The sequence below is a fragment of the Chamaea fasciata genome, unplaced genomic scaffold, assembly GCF_029207755.1.
Source record: "Chamaea fasciata isolate MVZ Bird 193981 ecotype frontalis unplaced genomic scaffold, bChaFas1.0.hap1 SCAF_28, whole genome shotgun sequence".
NCBI classification, from domain to species: domain Eukaryota; kingdom Metazoa; phylum Chordata; class Aves; order Passeriformes; family Sylviidae; genus Chamaea; species Chamaea fasciata.
In genome coordinates, this window is record NW_027094113.1 from 5,655,358 (window position 1) to 5,668,638 (window position 13,281).

The 13,281-nt window shown below is 49.0% G+C and overlaps 3 long non-coding RNA genes across 4 annotated transcripts; all 3 read left to right on the top strand.

Moving 5' to 3' along the window:
* Window positions 1-984: 984 nt before the first annotated feature.
* On the top strand, window positions 985-5,522 carry LOC136302227 (uncharacterized). The gene is made up of 7 exons (XR_010724021.1): window positions 985-1,140; window positions 2,340-2,427; window positions 3,416-3,479; window positions 3,558-3,599; window positions 3,697-3,758; window positions 3,850-3,926; window positions 4,087-5,522. It is a non-coding gene; the product is annotated as an uncharacterized lncRNA (long non-coding RNA).
* Window positions 5,523-6,750: 1,228 nt separating this feature from the next.
* On the top strand, window positions 6,751-7,253 carry LOC136302422 (uncharacterized). 2 transcript variants are annotated; one of them, XR_010724059.1, is made up of 3 exons: window positions 6,751-6,824; window positions 6,915-7,084; window positions 7,169-7,253. It is a non-coding gene; the product is annotated as an uncharacterized lncRNA (long non-coding RNA). The 2 variants fall into 2 exon arrangements; XR_010724060.1 differs by having other exon boundaries at window positions 6,915-7,054.
* A 4,069-nt stretch (window positions 7,254-11,322) lies between these two features.
* Window positions 11,323-12,723, top strand: LOC136302241 (uncharacterized). Its single transcript, XR_010724024.1, has 3 exons — window positions 11,323-11,479; window positions 12,096-12,318; window positions 12,480-12,723. It is a non-coding gene; the product is annotated as an uncharacterized lncRNA (long non-coding RNA).
* Window positions 12,724-13,281: the final 558 nt, after the last annotated feature.

The following is a 13,281-nucleotide window of genomic DNA, read 5'->3' on the forward strand; positions in this document are numbered from 1 at the left end:
TGCGGCCCCGCTCCCCCGATCCTCCCCGGCCCCGGCCCCGGCCCCGGCCCCGGCCCCGGCCCCGGCCCCGGCCCCGGCCCCGGCCCCGGCCCCGCTCTGAGGGCCCGGGGCTCCGCCCGATCCCCCTGCCCCGGTCCCCCCTGGCCCCGGCCTCGGCCGCGCTCCCTCGGCGCCGGTCCGGGCTCCGCCCCGGCACTGAGACCGGCCCAGCCCCGGCCCGCCCCGTCGCCCCCGTGGCGGGTTTGTGTTCGATTTGGGTCTGAGTAGTGGGATCTCTGCCGGAGCGGTGCTGTTGGGAAGAAAGTAAATGTATTCGGGGGATCTCTGATAAAAGACTAAGTTTCCAGGAAGGGGAGTATTTATAAACGGTCTCCCTCCCTCTCCGTAATTCTGGGTGTTGGATTTAGCCTGAGATTGTCAGCTAAGTCACAAACAAGCCAACCAGTCTCTTGATCCCTCAATGAATGTTTGAAACACTTCCACAGGAAGACAAGGTAGTAATGATTCCAAAGAAAAAATTGTAAATGAAGAGTAACGATTGCTGGGGAATTTCCTTAGGAATTATGGATCTCAGGCATATGGACTTTTGGAGGTGGAATCCCAGTTTCAGCCTTGGGCACCTGCAGGAGAAGAGGGATCCTTATCCATAGCAAGGAAAGCCCGGTGCCCCAGCGTGTCAGGTGCAGACAAAGTGTCTGGGGGGTGAGCAGCAACTCCGCTCTGCCCCTGCCCTCACTCGGAGTGGCAGCAGCTGCAAGGTGAGAGCTGTCACAGGATGGTGAGGGGACAGAGCATCCCCAGGTGTGAGATGAAAACGATGAGAGGAGAACAGAGCAGGCAAAGGTGTGAGCTGTCAGGATAACGAGGGAGCAGACCCAGCTGCAGGTGTGAGTTTTCAGGGTGATGAGGGGGCGGTTCCTGCCGGGAACGGTTTAACAGAGGAGCCTCAGTTCAGTTTTCCATCAAGCTGCGGAGGGTGAGGAATTCATGTTGGGTTTCTAAGTGTGGTTTTTTTTTGGTTTTTTTTTTTTGGTTGGTTGGTTGGTTGGTTTTTTTTTGCAGCAGCAGCGAAAGCCTCTTACAACGCCTGCAGGAGCACGGGGATGTTGAGTGTTTCTTTGTGCCAGACAGCAGCAGTAGGTAAGCCACTGTGGAGTAGTAGGGGGGATTTTTCTCCTTTTCAGCTTTGCTTTGCTTGTCTTTTTCTGGTGCTCCCACGAGAAAAAGGGGTTATGAAAGCAAAAGGAGTTTAAATTGAGTGGCGAAACTCCTTCTCCGTTGCTGTCTGTGTTTAAACTGAGAGGGATTTCTTTTCACCTCGATTTTTAATAAGTACGGGTACTTATATGTGGTTTTTATTCACTGTTACTTTCTTTCATAATATGTGGTCTTTTAATAGTTTTTTTTTGGCATTATTTATTACAAGTAATTTGGTTTCTGGGTGAGGATAACTTTATGAGTGGGTTTGTACTTGAGGCAGAATTAAATAGCTTTCTTTGATAGGTTTCTGCTGTGCGTTATTGGGGTTTTGTTCATTGGGTATAGGGATTCAGATTAGGTAGGGCTACCTTGGCTGGTTGAACTTTGGGTGTTTTGTTAGATGCAGCTTTTAATTTTTTTTTTTTTTTTTTTTAGTTTTTTTCCGTATAATGGTTTTAAAGTGGCTATTAATAACTTTTTGTGTAGCTTTATTTTACTTGGAGATGGTACATGATGAAGGATATGGTCTATTTATTTCATGTTAGGTATATTAGTTTATATGTGGATTAGGTTGCTTTTAAACTGAGTTTTGTTGTTGAATTTTTTTTTTTTGTGGGGTGTTATGTTTTCCAAGGATCTGTTTCCTGAGGTTTATGGTGATGTAATTGGTTGTAGTGTGAGATATAGGGGAGGGTTTTATTTATTTGGTGGTGGCTTTTATCATGGTGAGTAGTGATTTTTTGGTGGGTTTGAGGTAATGTGCAGTACTTAGTTTTTTAAGGTTTCCTAATAATTACAATCAGATCATTGTTTATTGTGTGGGAGGGGTTTATTTATTTAGCTTGTTTGGCTATAGTGTGTGTTCTATAGTTATGGATAATTTGGGAGTCATTGTTTATAGTTGAATGGATCTTTTAGTTTTAGGATGGGGGGTTCTGGGTATATATTTTGGAGGTTTTTTGAAGGGATTAGACATAAGAGTTATTTTGATTGTAATTGGACTGAGAGAAATAATAGTTGGCTTTTTTTTGGTGGACTATTTTTTGTGTTTTCTTTTCTAGAATTCATATATTTGTGTGGTCAGGGCAGTGGCATTTCTGGGACATCTCTAAGCATCCGTTATTGTTTGTGTGTTTTAGGTGGTCCACTGGTATTATGCTGAGACCCCATCACTGACCAGCCAACAGATCTACTGAGATCATGCATTGATGTTTGGTTTTCTTTATGGTACCTGACTAAAACACAGCAGGGAATTCTGAGAGGCAGATGCGACCTTCTTTGGCACATGATGTGGATTTATCTCATCCCTAAACATCCCAAAGATAAGCGAAGGGCTCGGGGCCACAGAGGAGATGAAAGGGGAGTGCTAGGGCAGGGGTCACTGGGAGGGATTTTTCAGTCAGATTTGCAGATGGGGATGTCCAAGATGTGACCCCTTAGGCTGCATAAAGGGAAGATCTCACAGTGCTGTGGTGCACAGGGCAGAGCAGTCCCAGGGTATGTTGTGTCACTTGTCTGTTGTGCACTCTGTGTCTTCTGAGCATCTCGTGGGGTGTGTGCTTTGCCTTTGCCCTTTAAGGGGCCCATTGGAAATGCCAGACATTGTTCTTAACATCTCCTTGTTCTTTGGCCAGGTGCTGATGCTGTTGTACCTTGTGCTTGGACACTCATCAGAATCCATCTCTCTTCAGAATCATCCAGTCCGATGCCTTTTCAGGTCTTGTTCTGAGCTGTACTGACAGCCGTGCACCGCCCTGATCCATTCCGGCGGGTTAGGTCTTGTGAGAATGCAAAGACAGGTCGAGGATTCTGACCGTAGGATTCTCGGGCATCCATCTCTGCGTCTCTTGGGATAAGTCATCCCGATGGCATCTTGTTCCTGCAGGGTTCTCTGAGCCTGGCCAGCTCACCTTCAGTCTCACCTCGGTCATCTTGTCCCAAGTTCTCTGGACGCTCAGGGTCATTTTTCTTGCCAGAGTTTTGCGTCCCCTCGTTTGTCCTGTGCTGTGTCACGGGTGTTGGTGTGTGTTTGGCCTGGAGCTGCTCTGCCTTGCTGCTTAGTCTGGGTGTAGGGGTAGTAGGGTAACAGCCCTAGGGACTTGAAATTTGTGATGTGGGGTGTAGTAGGCCTATAGAGGATATCTCTAAATTGCCACAAAATGTCTGGAGCTGTCAAGGTATTTTGCAGCCCTTTGACATTTGTCCTCTGTTTCAGATGCAGATGGATTAAACTCATAGCAGAGCGCCTCATCCCTGGTGAGGTGGGCTCCCCTGATAAGGTCAGTCACTGTTTGTGTTTGCAGGGGAGGGGTAAATGGTGGCCGTGTTACAGCTCTGTTCTTTGTCTTTATCTTTAGGAGGCGGAGCTGGATCTCACCAGTCGAGGCGATGTGGGCAAGGTGAGCGGCGACTGGTGGACAGAAGCAGTTACTATTGCTCAGGTCTTACTTGTGCAACTCTAAGCATTCACTGTCTGTTTGTTTGTTTTAATTTTAGGTGGTCCCCTTGCCAGATGTGCTGGCCCCGGATGCCAGAGGCCAGATGGGTGCAGCATTAAGGTATACTTGTGGCGTGCTTCAATCCGACTGGAGAGGTTGCTGTTTCACAGTAACTCAGCATACATTTTTTGCTTTTTTTGTTTCTTTGTAGGTGCTGCTGCTGTCCTAGGCACGTGCTAAGGAAAAGAGGGAGCCGGGGAGTTGGCCTTTAGGCAGGGTGACCCATAGGTGAGTGATGTGCTAAGTGTTTTCCTTTTGCTGGGTACACTCTGGGCGGCCTCTGGAGTGGAGTGAAGATCTGAGGGGGAACTGGGACAGTGGTGCAGAGGAGCCCTGGGGATTACTCTTCTGGAGGGGGATAGTCACATTTTCTGGTTTGTGATCCTAGGAAGCGTGAGGGGATGCGGAGGCAAAGTCTGGATACGGCAGCCCTGAAGTGGACGTAGAGAACGTCTCGACATCCATGGTGCTGACGCATTCATTTCTGTCAAGGATGGATTTTCAGCTCGTGTTCCAAAAGCTAAGTGTTAGGGCCAGCGGTTCGGAAAAGGGGAAAAACCTTTTCATTCCCGGGAGGTGATTTAAAGTTAGCTTAGAGGAGAGGGCCCTAGTGGGGTGGTCCCCTCAGGAGTAAAGGGTGAGGATTTCTCCTCAGCATCACCAGAGCCTTCGCTGGGCAGGGCAGTTCTGACCCATCTCTACGTTCTAGGGAGCTTCACATTGTTGGCCTTCTTTTAGAGTCCACAGGGTTGGGCTGCAGCAGGGGATTCCTGGCCCAGGAGTGTCCTGATTAGGAGCAATGCCAGTTGCAAGGTGTAGGGTTAGTAGGGTTCAGCAGGGGGAGTTTACAGTGGCACACAGAGGCTGAAGGAGGGCTTGAGAGGTAAAGGACACAGTGAAAATCAGGGGTACAGGCTAGGATACAAGTCAGAGTACAGGTGTAGCGGCCCTCACAGCACTGCTACCAGCACACTTCCCCTGAGAGCAGGTGCAGGCAGCAGCCCTAGTGCACGAACACACCAGAAGCTCTGACATGTGCAGACACTGTCAGGCTAGGGCCAGGCAGGAAGCGATAGTGGGGAGCAGGATCCAACAGGGCTGGGGATAACGGGGGTTTCCCGCCCCACCCACCCTGGGATTCCCTGTCTCTCTGCAGCCGGTGGAAGTGCTCCTGATTTCCCTCTCGAGGCGGCGGTTGGTAAGGCTTCGTGCCTTTTGCCACCGCAAAGAGTTCGGCTCTGTCAGCCTCTGCCCTGTCTCAGGGCCACGTTTAGGGTAGGCAGGGAACAACTGTGGATGTACCTGTCCTGCGTGCGGGACAGCTCTTTGGACCCTAACGGTGCAGAGCGTCCCCGGCTGCAAGGTCTAGGGCTCTGAAGAAGCAGGGTTCAGAAGGGGGGAGGTTACAGTGATGCACACAGAGGCTGAGGTAAAGGACTCAAGGACTAGAGAACACACAGTGAAAATCAGGGGTACAGCCTAGGATACAAGTCAGAGTACAGGTATCCCGGTCCTCACAGCGCTGCTGCCAACACTGTTTCCCTGAGAGCAGGTGCAGGCAGCAATCCTAATGGCAAGGCAATGCTAGAAGTCCTGAGAGGTGCAGGCAGTAACCCTAAGCTAGGGCCAGGCAGGAAGTGACAGTGGTGGGGCCGAGTCCACAGGGTTGAGGTTCACCGGGGATGTCCACCCTGCGTTCCTGTCCTGCTCTAACCGGGGATGCTCACAGCCCTAATGGAGGCCACGGTGGGTGGGCTCGGTGCCAGTAATGCCTCTAAGGCTTTGGCGCTGCGAGCGTCGGCCTCCGAGCTCAGCTGAAGCACACACGGGGCCCGAGGACCCAGGCCTGCTGAAGAGATGGTGAGTAGCAGAGCTGCTGGTTTTTGGCTGATGTGCAGCTAAGATTATGCTTTGATATTTGGTTTTCTTTATTGTAGCTGACTAGGAGACAGCAGCCCCGTTACAGCAGGATTTTCACTGAGGGAGAGGCGGCCTTCTTTGGGACCCGACGTGGCTTCACCTCCCCAGACATCTGAGAGATAAGCGGAGGGCTCGGAGTCATAGAGGGGATGAAAGCGGGGTGCTGGGGTGGGGATCACTGGGAGGGATTTTTTGAGTCAGGTTTGGAGATGGAGGGGTGCAAGATGTGACCCCTTAGACTAGAAAAAGGGAAAGTCTCATTTTGGACCACAGTGCTGAGGTATGCAGGGCAGAGCAGTCCCAGGGTGGGTTGTGTGTGTTGTGCACTCTGTGTCTTTTGGGTGTCTTGTCTTTTCCTTTAGTCTTTTCAGGCGCCTGTCAAAACCTCTGGCATCAGTCTTAGCATTTCTGATCTCTGTGCTCCTCAGCCAGGTGCCTTTGTCTCAGCTGCTCGGACACTCATCAGAATCCATCTCTCTTCACAAGCATCCAGTCCGATGCCTTTTCAGGTCTTGTTCTGAGCTGTATTGACAGCCGTGCACCGCCCTGATCCATTCCGGCGGGTTAGGTCTTGTGAGAATGCAAAGACAGGTGGAGGATTCTGACCGTAGGATTCTCGGGCATCCATCTCTGCGTCTCTTGGGATAAGTCATCCCGATGGCATCTTGTTCCTGCAGGGTTCTCTGAGCCTGGCCAGCTCACCTTCCATCTTACCTAGGTCATCTCATTCCGAGTTCTCTGGACCCTCAGGGTCATTCTTCTTGCCCAGAGTTTTCTGTCCCTGTTGTGTCCCCTCGTTTGTCCTGTGCTGTGTCACGGGTGTTGGTGTGTGTTTGGCCTGGAGCTGCTCTGCCTTGCTGCTCAGTCTGGGTGTAGGGGTACGAGGGTAATAGTGCCGGGGGCTTGAAATTTGTGATGTGGGGTGTAGTAGGGCTGTAGAGGGTATTCCTAGGTTGCCACAAGATATGTGGAGCTGTCAAGGTATCCTGCAGCACTCTGACTTTTGTCCTAACTTTCTTTCAGATGCAGAGGGATGAAATCTGTGGCAGAGCCCCCCATCCTGGGTGAGGGGGCTCCCCTGAGAAGGTCAGTCCCTGTTTCTGTTTGCAGGGGAGGTGTAAATGGTGGCCGTGTTACATCTCTGTTCTTTGTCTTTATTTTTAGGTGGTGAAGCCGGATCTCAGCAGTCAAGCTGACGTGGGCGAGGTGAGCAGCGATGGGTGGACAGAAGCAGTTGCTATTGTTCAAGCCTCACTCGCTGGTGCAACTCTAAGCCTCCGTTATTGTGTGTTTTAGGGAGTCCACTCGCAGGAGGCCGAGCTCCCCTCTCACCAACGGGACGACAGACCCGCGTCACCTCACCCGTGAGCCCTCCGGGAGCATTCCAGGAGTCTGTGATGGAGCCTTGATCTTCTCCTTGTGAAGGCCCCATCCAGGTAGGCTTGGATAACGGGCGAGGAGTTGAGGTGAGTCAGGGAGGAGAAGGAGGAGGAGGGAGGGTCCCCTCAAGTTCCAGCGCTGCCACGTCACCTTGTCTGCTCTTTACCCAGGCAGACCCTGCGACGCCGGCGTTGGCCTCTGAGCGCAGCTGAAGCACGGGGCCGAGGACACGGGCAAGCTTAGGAGACAGTGAGTAGCAGAATTGTCGGGTTTTGGGTGATGGGCTGCTAAGATCACGCATTCGTGTTTGGTTTTCTTTGTTGCAGCTGACTAAGAGACAACAGCCCGGCGACAGCAGTTTCCCTGAGGGAGAGGCCTTCTTTGGACCTGGCAGGGATTTGCCTCCCTGGATGCCTGAGAGATAAGTGGAGGGTGATGGCTCACAGAGGGGATGAAAGCAGGATGCCAGGGCAGGGATCACCGGGAGGGGTTTTTTAAGTCAGATTTGGAGTTGGGGGCACCAAGATGTGACCCCTTAGGCTACATTAAGGGAAAGTCTCATTTTTCATCTCAGTGCTGAGGTGTGCAGGGCAGAGCAGTCCTGGTGTGTGTTGTGTCGCTTGTCTGTTGTGCACTCTGTGTCTGTTTGGTGTCTTGTCTTTTCCTTTAGTCCTTTGAGGAGCCTATCAAAACCCCTGGCATCAGTCTTAGCATTTCTGATCTCTGTGCTCCTCAGCCAGGTGCCTTTGTCTCAGCTGCTCGGACACTCATCAGAATCCATCTCTCTTCACAAGCATCCAGTCCGATGCCTTTTCAGGTCTTGTTCTGAGCTGTACTGACAGCCGTGCACCGCCCTGATCCATTCCGGCGGGTTAGGTCTTGTGAGAATGCAAAGACAGGTGGAGGATTCTGACCGTAGGATTCTCGGGCATCCATCTCTGCATTTCTTGGGATAAGTCATCCCGATGGCATCTTGTTCCTGCAGGGTTCTCTGAGCCTGGCCAGCTCACCTTCCGTCTCGCCTCGGTCATCTCATTCCGAGTTCTCTGGACCCTCAGGGTCATTCTTCTTGCCCAGAGTTTTCTGTCCCTGTTGTGTCCCCTCGTTTGTCCTGTGCTGTGTCACGGGTGTTGGTGTGTGTTTGGCCGGGAGCTGCTCTGCCTTGCTGCTCAGTCTGGGTGTGGGGGTAATAGGATAATAGTGCTGGATTTGTAAATAAAATTCCTGACTTTTGCCAAGTCAAATTTTGTTACTGCAGGAAGTGTGGTGCTTTTGTTCCACTGAAACTTCCCAACTCTGCTGAGAGTTTCCGATGTCAAATCCAAGTAAGATTCGAGTTTCTTTGCATTGTTACTCCCACAAAACACGGATCATTCTTGGATAGGAGTAGCTGGACCTGTTGAATTTCCACTTCCCTTTAAAATTAGAGCAGAGGAAGCAGATTTTAAATCATCATTCCATGAACTTTCACCAACTTGATGACTGTTCCAAAAGTTTGCAGTGTTAGAAATTCCTGAGCTTGTTTTCCAGGCAAGCTGGGATTTAGATGTTATTCCTTCCTTTTATTTAATGTTTTTTCTCTCTCTGCTTCTAGTAAGGGAATGTTTATTTTTTTCCAATTTTCCATCCTAATTGGAATTTTTGTACCTTGTAGAGCACATTTCCAAGGAAATTTACCCAAATAATGTTGGTAAATCAGGAATTGTCCAGCACCATCTCCACAAAATTCTGTGCATTCCCAAAAAAACTTTGAAGTATTTGCCATGATTCATATCTTTGTAAGGTTCAATTTACTGCATTTTTAATTACATAAATGCCATTAAAACCTGAATCCAGGCCTAGCTGCTGTTCCTTGGACACAGGGGGCTGGTTCTTTCCTACCTTGGCACATTTGGGTGTTTGTCCAAAATGAGCTTCCCACTAAAATAGAATTTGTTTCCAAGCAAAAGTGGGAATTGTCTAGAAAACCTTCTGTTCTGGGGGGCACTGGGTTTGTTTCCCTTATTGCTGCATAATTGAGGAAAGCCATGGTGCTTTTTTAGGCAGTGGCAGGAGGTGAAAGCTGCATTTATTTAATTTTGTATTTTATTTCTTGTTATTTTTGTATTTTTATGCTCTTTTGTTGTGGTTTCTCATGTTGCGTTTTGTGGTTTTTCAAAGACTTTTTCTTCCATTTTTTAATTTTTATATTTTTTTCTTTAGCTATTTATTTACTTGTTAAAACTACTTTTAGTTTTTTATTTTAATTTTTTGTTTAAATTTTTTTTCCACTTTTTTGTTACTTTGAAATTTTTTTCTTTTGGTATTTTAATTTTATTTATTATTTTCTATAGTTTTGGTTTATTTTTTCATGTTTTCTTTGTTCCTTTTTTTTTTCCCCATACTCTTTCTTCCCCCGGGCGCCTGGGGGTTTGGCTGTTGGCAAGAAAGATGAGAAATGACCTCCGTGCCCGCTGGACGTCGGGATGTCATAGAGAGCGCAGTTGGCAAAAGCTCTGTATTTTCTGCTCCATAAAACTCCTGAAGGGAGAAAGCTGTGACCACCGTGGTGCCGTTTTTTCCTTCCCAGCCCCGACCAGGTCTCCTCCTACCCGTGCACAGTGTTACCAGCAGCAGCCTGCTGTCCAGGCTGTCGAGGCGTATTTCAGAGGGGGCAATAAAAACAAAGTAGACGTTTTATTTTGAACTCTCCGACCCTGCTTGTTTATTAGCAAAGAACTCCAAAACAAAGCGAACAAAAAAAGAAAACCCACAAAATAAACTCCCCCGCAACCCACCAAAAGAAAACCATAGAGAAAGAGAAAACATGCCCATATTATTTGAATAAAGATTAAAACTTTACCCCTTAGAAAACCAGGCTCATTTAATTCAAATTAATTGTGTTTCTGATGTGTTAGGTTAATGAATTCATCTAGTGTAAAATATCGTTTAAAATATAAACAAACGAATTAAAAAATAATGAAAAAGAAAAATAACAAAAAGTATAGGATATGAAAAATAATATAAATAATAAATACACAATATATTATTACATACTACACGTTTTATAAATATATATAATATACATAATATAAACATCTATAATGTACATAATCATGATATTTCAATGAAATGTATTATTATTTATAACATTACATAATAAATAATAAATTATTTTATATATCACTTTCTATACTTAATATATATAATAAATATAATAGTATAATAAACATAATACATGATGTATAATGTACATAATATAAAAGCTGAATTGTAATGATTAATGTAAATATCAGAATCACAAAGATAAAAAATATTGAAATAGAGCATGAACGAAAGGCTTTTTTGTTTCGGTCTGGTTGCTGGCAGGGTTCTCGCAGGTGTGCTCGGGGGTCTTTTGGGCCATTTATTCCGGAGGCTGTTCGCCAGGGCATTTCTGGGCACGTTCGTTTATGGCTCCGCTCCGCGCCGCCGCGCGGCAGTGCTGCCACCCTGTGGGCAGAGAGCGGTAGTGCAGCTTCCCCCCCGCCCGGCCCGCCCGATCTGTGCGGCAATGCTGCCACCGTGTGGGCAAACAGCGGTAGTGCAGCTGTCCCTCCCGCCCGGCCCGCCTGATCTGTGCGGCAATGCTGCCATCGTGTGGGCAAAGAGCGGTAGTGCAGCTGTCCCTCCCGCCCGTCCCGCCTGATCTGTGCGGCAATGCTGCCACCCTGTGGGCAAAGAGCGGTAGTGCAGCTGTCCCCCATGACCGTCCCGCCGGAGCCGTGCGGCAGTGCTGCCACCCTGTGGGCAAAGAGCGGTAGTGCAGCTGTCCCCCCCCGCCCGTCCCCGACGCGCGTGGCAGCCCCGCATTGTGAGCTCGGGGGCGGCGCTGCCGCCCGCCCGCCCGCAGCTCGGGGCCGAAAGGGAGGGAAAAAGGCAAGGAGCCCGGGCGCGTGGCAGCCGGCTGCCTGCGCGCGCCACCCGGACCCCGGAGCCGTCCGGGCGCGCTTTTCCGCGGCGTCTGCGGGTGTGCGGACACGGGATGGGGGCGCAGCGGCGCCGCGGGCGGCAGTCCATTGAGTCAGGCGCTTGTGTGAGCGGCCGAGGGGGCATTTTAGTGGGTTCCACTACCAAGATGGCGGCGAGATCCCAAGTTCTCTGGACCCTCAGGGTCATTCTTCTTGCCCAGAGTTTTCTGTCCCTGTTGTGTCCCCTCGTTTGTCCTGTGCTGTGTCACGGGTGTTGGTGTGTGTTTGGCCCGGAGCTGCTCTGCCTTGCTGCTCAGTCTGGGTGTAGGGGTAATAGGACGAGTCCCGGGGATGTGAACTTTGTGATGTGGGGTGTAGTAGGGCTGTCGAGGGTATTCCTAGATTGCCACAAGATGTCTGGGGCTGTCAAGGTGTCCTGCAGCACTCTGACTTTTGTCCCAACTTTCTTTCAGATGCAGAGGGATGAAATCCGTGGCAGAGCCCCCCATCCTGGGTGAGGGGCTCCCCTGAGAAGATCGATCGCTATTCAAGGTGAGAGTCACATATTTCACATTTTTTGGCACTCCAGTGCAGGCCACCTGCGTTTACAGCTTGAAACAGGTGAGTCCCTTGGTAACCCCTGGGCAGCAGCTGGAGCCTGCTCCGGGCTGGGCTGAGGGAGCAAACACTTGTGGCTGACACAGCTCCACACTGGGGGTACTTGGGAAAACACCTGCCTTGTCCTGGGTTGTTTTTTTTTTTTTTTGAGCTTTTGACAAGGTTTTAATCATCACCTTGGTAAAAATAAATGGTAAGGACTGAAAACATGAGAGGCTGGCAGGTTATGCTCATGAATGAGAACTTTTTTTTTAAAATAACTGTACGGCCTGTATCTTAATTTTGAGACTCTCTTTTTTGGCCAACTTTACTGTAAAAACTCTAATTTCAATTTAGCTGCCTCAATAATGAATTTATTGTACAAATATGTTCTAGCGGCAGGAGCTTAAAGTAGTAACACCAACATGCCACCTCTGGAATGAATTCCTGCGTCTCCTCAGACCTACTGGTTTGCGGTAGAGTTTGTACACCTTTCGCTGCAGCTGTGGTTCTTAATAACTGGAAGTCCATGGATTGCTGGGCGATTCCCATAAGTTCTCCTATTTTGTAGGAGCTGCACGGTGAGGTCAGCATTCTGATGGAGGCCCTGGCACAGCTGCCAAGGGCAAGGAACGTGGAGCATCCCGGGGCTTCTCCCACCCGAGTTTCTCCCGGAGCGTGCTGCGTGTCGTGCCGGATGTTTAACCCGGGTTTGGGGTGTTCTCCTGCAGTCCCAGCTCTGACTGCTGCCCCCGAGCCCCGGCCTTGCTCGGTCCCAGCACTGAACCTGGCAGGTGGGTGTGCTTTTCCAGCCCTTTAATCCCACGGGCAATCCCAGATTCCCGGAGCTCCCCGAGGCACAACCTGGCCTCCCTCCCTGGGAGCTGCATTTCAGTCTGCCTGGACCAAGGCCATCCTGTTTGAGACTTTATTCCTGTTGCTTTTCCTCTTGCAGGTAGTTGGCGAAAAGGAGAGAGCCAGTAGGAAGTGAAGCCACTGGAAGGCCTTATCCCAGTCCAAGGTTCCCACTTTTCTTTCTGACTCCTGGATAATTGCCTGGCCATAACTGGACAGAGACTGTCAGTTTGATTTCCTGCCTTTTCCAATAAATCCTTGCTTTCAGCTGGAGTGTATTCCTGGTGTCATCCCCCTCCTCGTCCGTGGATGTGTAAATAAAATTCCTGACTTGCCGAGTCCAATTTTGTTATTGCAGGAAGTGTGGTGCTTTTGTTCCACTGAAACTTCCCAACTCTGCTGAGAGTTTCCGATGTCAAATCCAAGTAAGATTCGAGTTTCTTTGCATTGTTACTCCCACAAAACACAGATCATTCTTGGATAGGAGTAGCTGGACCTGTTGAATTTCCACTTCCCTTTAAACTTAGAGCAGAGGAAGCAGATTTAAATTTGTTGTTCCATGAACTTCCACCAACTTGATGACTGTTCCAAAAGTTTGCAGTGTTAGAAATGCCTAAGCTTGTTTTCCAGGCAAGCTGGGATTTAGATGTTATTTCTTCCTTTTATTTGATGTTTTTTCTCTCTCTGATTCTAGTAAGAGAATATATTTTTTTTTTCCAGTTTTCCATCCTAATTGGAGTTTTTGTACATTGTAGGGCACATTTCCAAGGAAATTTACCAAATTCATGTTGGTAAAGCAGGAGCTATTCAGCACCATGCTGCCACTTTTTTCCTTTCAACCCCCTAACAGGTCTCATTCTACCCATGCACAGTATTACCAGCAATAACTTGGTGTCGAGTTG